Genomic DNA, 5,785 nt, shown 5'->3' on the forward strand with positions numbered 1-5,785 from the left:
CGTACAGGGGCAACTTCTTGTTGTCTTTCGTCGCAAAGAGGTCTATCTGCAGTTCTGGGACTGATTCAGAATGAAGGAGAATGATCCTGCGTCTAAGGACCATTCCGACTCTATCGGTGTGAACCTGGATAGAGCGTCCGCTGTCACATTGCGGACTCCTTGAAGGTGAACTGCCGACAGGTACCACTTCTTCTTTTCCGCCAATCGGAAGACGGCCAACATCACCTGGTTGAGAGGTGGTGACCTCGATCCTTGTCGATTCAAGTATCTTACAACTACCTCGCTGTCTATTACCACTTTATGTGGAACGAATGACGCGGGGAGACTTTCTTTAAGGTAAGGAGCACTGCCCCTAGCTTCTAGAAAGTTTTATGAGAAAGGTCTTGAATAGCCTGGACCAAGTCCCCTGGACTTTTTTTCCGATGAGAGTGACCTCCCCATCCCTCCTTTGAGGCGTCTGAGTGAATCGTCACCGACGGGGGAGGTGGCTGAAGAAGAACCTGACTTCTATAGATGTCTGGCTTGGGACCAAGGCCTGAGAAGAGTACTTAGCCGAAGCGGCTGGTCTTCTCAGATCTCTTCACGCGTTTGATGCATAACTTCTCCAAACTCCGATTGCATCCTTTAGCTGTGCTCTTAGCACTGGGTCTGTCACCGAAGCAAACTGGAGAGAGCGCAGTACTCTCTCCTGCTCGTGTCTTGATATCCTTTCGGAATCTTGAAGTCTCTTGACAGAACCCGCTATCTCCTTCCTTTTCTTCGCTGGGGTGGAGAAACGGTGTGACAAAAGGTCCCAGTGGATCTTAGCCACTGGAACTTTTGAGATGGAGAAAGTCGAGACTTTTTTCTGTTGATCTTGAAGCCTAGGTACTCTAGGAACTGGATCACTGACTGGAAGCTTGCAAGCATTCTGTCTCGGATGCTGCCCACACCAACCAGTCGTCCAGGTAGGCTACTACCTGACATTCCCTTTAGGCGAAATTGTTTGAGAGCTACGCTCGCAAGCTTCGTAAAAATCCTTGGGGCTATGTTTAGCCCGAATGGCATGGCTCCGAAGGCGTATAGTCTTCGCTGTAGCCTGAAACCCTAGGTAGGGGGAGAGTCGATGGCTAATTGGAATGTGCCAGTAGGCATCTGACAAGTCTATAGAGACGGAATATGCCCTCTTGGGCAGTAAGGTCCTTATGTGTTGCAGTGTTAGCATTTTGAATTTGCAATTCACTATGAACTTGTTAAGTGGCGACAAGTCCAGAATGACTCTGAGCTTTTCCGAGTCTTTCTTGGGAACACAAAACAGCCTCCCTTAGAAATTGATGGGCTTCACCCTTTTTCTCCAACCGTTCTTGAACGTACTCCTCCATAACGGGGGTGGAGTGTTGGAAAAAAACCGAAGGTACGGGGGTGGAGTGCTGTACCAGCTCCCGCCCAATCCATTCTTGAGTAGGCTGTGGGCCCAGGGATCGAAGGTCCACCGATCCCGAAATTTCAGAAGTCTCCCTCCTACCGGTATCACCTCACTTGGACTGCCGTCCTGAGGTCTTGCCTTCCTGACCACGACCACCCCTGAATCCCCTTCCCCTTGAGGGGCGTCTAGACGAGCCTCTGGGCTGCTCCTCTAGGCTTTGCTCGGAAGGAAGTAGACTGCCCTTCGAACGCTGGGGTGAATGCCGTGGACTGTGTCGACACGGCCTGGGGTACCCACTGAAGGTGGTCGGGGTTTGTGCCACGATCTGGGGCACTGGGGGCAATGGCAATTGCAGTTGCTGTTGCTGTCTAAGAGGCTTGGCTGGCCGAGACGGTAGCCTAGTCCTCATAGTCTTCCTCTTTGGTTGAGGACCCTCATCTGGGGAAGACTTTCTTTTGATAGCCAGGTCCCACTTCTGGAGAAGGTTTCTATTCTCCAAGGTGGCTTTATCAAAAACTTCTTTGACCAAGTCGGTAGGGAAAAAGGTCTTTTCCCCAAATGTTGGAGGAGATTAGTTTCTTTAGCTCGTGCCTCACTGTAGCCGAGGTAAACACGAACTCCCTACAAGCTCTCCTTGCCTTGACGAAGCCATAAAGGTCCTTCGTCACTGTGGCCAGATGAGGCTTGGCCACTACCATGAACATTTCATGGACCTTGGGGTCACTTGCCATCGTCTCGAGAGTAGTCTGAAGAGACATTTGAGGCAGTCAGTCTTTCTTTTGTATCGAGCTCACTTCGCAAAAGAAAGTCAGACAGCTTAGGGGGGTCCTTGCCGAACTGACGTCCGGCAATATCAGCCTCCAACTTTCCACTTAGAACGTAAGATGGACGTCCTTCCAATCTTTGTGGTCCATAGGCAGGGCCAGCGACAAGGGTTTACACTCCTCTAGGGAGGGGCAAGACTTGCCGGCCTCGATTGCTTTTAGTACAGCCAGAAACCCTTTCTGTAAAAAGGGGGGAAGGTTCTAGTAGGCGAGGACACAAAGGAAGGGAGCTTCCTATTCAATGCAGCTACCTTTGAGTTAGAGAAGCCCCTCTCTTTCATCGAAGATGAAAGTAGAGCTTGAGCCTTAGCATGGTCATCACTATGACTTCCTTCGGCTCTGCCTCCTCCTTTGAAGCTGGTTCCTTCCTCAGCCGGACATAACAGTCCGGATATGGTGCCTTGCTGGGCCAGAATTCCACCCTCCAGGGGAACTGAGCCCAGCATATCCGAGATGACGATCTTTCCAGTCGTCATCGACATGTGCTCAGCATACCTCCATGGGTTAGCATCCGAGCACAAAGGAAGGTCTTTCACATTGAGCTTTTCTGGGGCCCATGTGATTCTGCAAGGCACTGCATTCGCAGTTCCATTGCAGCCGCCTTCTCCTGATTCTCCTTCTGCATTTGTTGGATCATTCCAACAATAGAAGAGAGGGCCTGTCCCAGCTCTACTGGGAGACCGGCCGATGTAGAGGGACTTGAACTTCATCCTGGGCTTCTGCAAGGAGGTCTTCCTCCTGACACCCGTCCACATCAGATATCCTGTCATTTAGCTGGATGTCTTGCATCGCGACCGCGACTTCAGCATCCACCTAGATCTGAACTTAGGGGATCTCCTCTTGAGGCTGGGGAATCACTGCCTCAGCTGATGCCTTAGGGAAAAGATACGCCCTCATCTTCTCACTTGGAAGATAAGGCCAGAAGTGTACTTTTGGAAGCCCCTTACCCAGGTACGAAGCTTCTTCCTAGCTATTTAAATGTCTCATTAATCAGGTTAGTGCACACAGTACATACCTGAGGGTCCCAATACCGGAGATCATCCTTGGAGACAGCGTATGCTGCGTGTCTCCTACAAAACTCATGTCCGCAGAGGTTCTTGCTGCTGACATTGCAGAAAGCACTTCCCCACTTCGGAGTGTCCTTCTGTAAAGAGAAGAAATTTCCATGAGTATCAAGTGAACTATGTATCACTGGATATGCATAGTATAGCATAACAATTCATAAATGAAAGACACACACTTGTGTTTCCCTCACAACCCATTGTTGCAGCCTTCCAGATAATAAAATCAAAAATGGTTTATCTCTACTAGAGTAACCAATGCAAGGTTTCCATAGGAAACAGGTGGAGCTCACACCTAGGCAATGATTTTAAAAATCCTGGATAATAGACGGGGAAGAACTCTGCTTCCTGTCTGAGGGCAACAGCAAAGGGCTGTGTAAGAAAACACAAATAGTGTTAGAAGATACAGTGCTGTACCTAAACTTTTACTATAGTTTTCTTCTTACTGTATATGCTATACAGAAGAATACTAGTACAGTATAGGAGGATGTGTGCCGGCCTGCCTTTGCCGGCCGGCACACACCACAATTAGCTTTAAAGTATACTACTTAACAGCTATAGGGCGGCAGCCCTCTGGTTCAAATGCCTGTGCCGGCGGCAGCAGCTGCCGGCCAGCAACAGCCAGTGTTGGCCGGCAATGATTGCCGGCCAGCAACTACACAAGGTAGTACCCAGCTGCCGGCCACACTCTTGGTGACCGGCAGACAAGGACTGACATAAGCCGGCCGGCAAAGGTACAAGACCGATGCCAGCCGGCAGCAAAAGAACCAGAAGACTACCCCTGCCCGGCTGCCGGCCTCATAGGCCGGCAGCCGGCCTCATAGGCCGGCTGCCGGGACAGGTACAGCACTAGAAGAAAATAGAATGGATGCCGGGATAAGAGTGTACACAACCCCCCCAGCCCGGCAACCGAAAGAGTGCATATAAGGAAGGGGAGAAACTTAATTCAGGCTTCCTTGACCAATGCCGTCGGCTCTGCCGGCAGGCATGGATGAGGGACCAAGAGAGGTCCGGGCAGCACTCGAAAACATAAGACCCTTGCCGTCCAGCGTCTCTGCCGGCCGGCAATGGGCTTAGTCAATCCAAATCCCAACCTATACTAGGTCCAGAAGTAGAATGACATATGGTACAGTAATACCCCTGCCGGCCAGCTCTGCCGGCCGGCAAGGTACAGTACAGTAATGGCTAGGCCATTACGGAGATAGAGGGGGAAGGGACAAGAGGGTCCTGCCAACCTTGCTTTAGTGACAGATCGCCCGTAGCCAAGAACTCTGTCTTAGCCTAAGGGAGATCTAAGGGAAAGGGCCAGCGCAGTAGTATAATACCTGCCAGCTTCCAGAGCACCAAAGCAAGGAAGGCGTTGCAACTCCCAAGGGAAGATTTATCCTCCCCGAGAACAGCAACAGGACTTAGTCTGGTCGATCACACAAGAAGGAATCATAACTACAGAAACCTTCGACAGTGACCTAAGGGAGCTCAGCTCCCTTTGTAAGTGTTAGGTCAGCGAGGGAGACTCTGCCCCAAGCCAAACAACACGGACTCAGACTAAAAACTCTGTTGTTCTGACCCTCTTTGAACCAGACTCTGCTGGAACAGGAAGGTACAGTAACACCCTAGTATAGTTTTATCGAAAATAAATTCGGAAAAAACCACTTAGGGATAAGCCCAAGGCTTAAACAGAGGGAAAGGGATTGCATACCTTCTCCGAAGAAAAGAAAGCAACCGGGGAGTATGATAAAGTATACTAAGGCTCCATAAGCAATTAGCCTAGGCACCAAGAGAATCGATTACCTAATTCACCGAAACTCTCACGTATACAATCTTGGAAATATTCCACACAGTCTAACATGTATAAAATATAGCCTAAAGCTTCAATAAAATTTTAATTACACTCGGAAAAACCATAATCATGCATTAAGTACTAGGACCAAACGACTAGGCTACATGGCCTAGCGTAGGCCAGAATGGCGAATACTATCGCCAAATAATACTAAGCACGAAAGGAAATCCTATGTAAAGCTAAATAGCTAAATTTTATTAAGCAAAACAACCAGGAATGTCACTCTGACTAACTAATTTATACCTAGCGAGTGACAGTGTCCAGGACACCTCTGGTAGGCTACGGCTCTTGTATCAAAGATTAATCCTATTAATCACTCAAAATTTTACCAAGAGCCTACATTTATACATAACAGACACTATACTCAACTTATCCGAGGTCAACGAAGACGAAGAAGCCATGAAAAGCTGAATAAATCCAAGATTTGCGAGAAAAACAGGAAAAAACACCGAGTTGTTAAGCTACGCAAAAAGGAATGTAGATGGCGCCAGGATTGGCGCCAGGCACGCATACGAATCGGGGGATAGGGAAGCCTTGGGAGCGGCTCCCCTTTTTCTTTCCCGAATTCGTATCTCGTCAATCTCCCTCCTACGAGACGAATCTCTGTTCAGGTCGTAGATTGCCATGTGACGTGTCTAGAATACGTCCTCTGATA

Source organism: Palaemon carinicauda, chromosome 7 (genome assembly GCF_036898095.1).
Source record: "Palaemon carinicauda isolate YSFRI2023 chromosome 7, ASM3689809v2, whole genome shotgun sequence".
Taxonomy (NCBI): domain Eukaryota; kingdom Metazoa; phylum Arthropoda; class Malacostraca; order Decapoda; family Palaemonidae; genus Palaemon; species Palaemon carinicauda.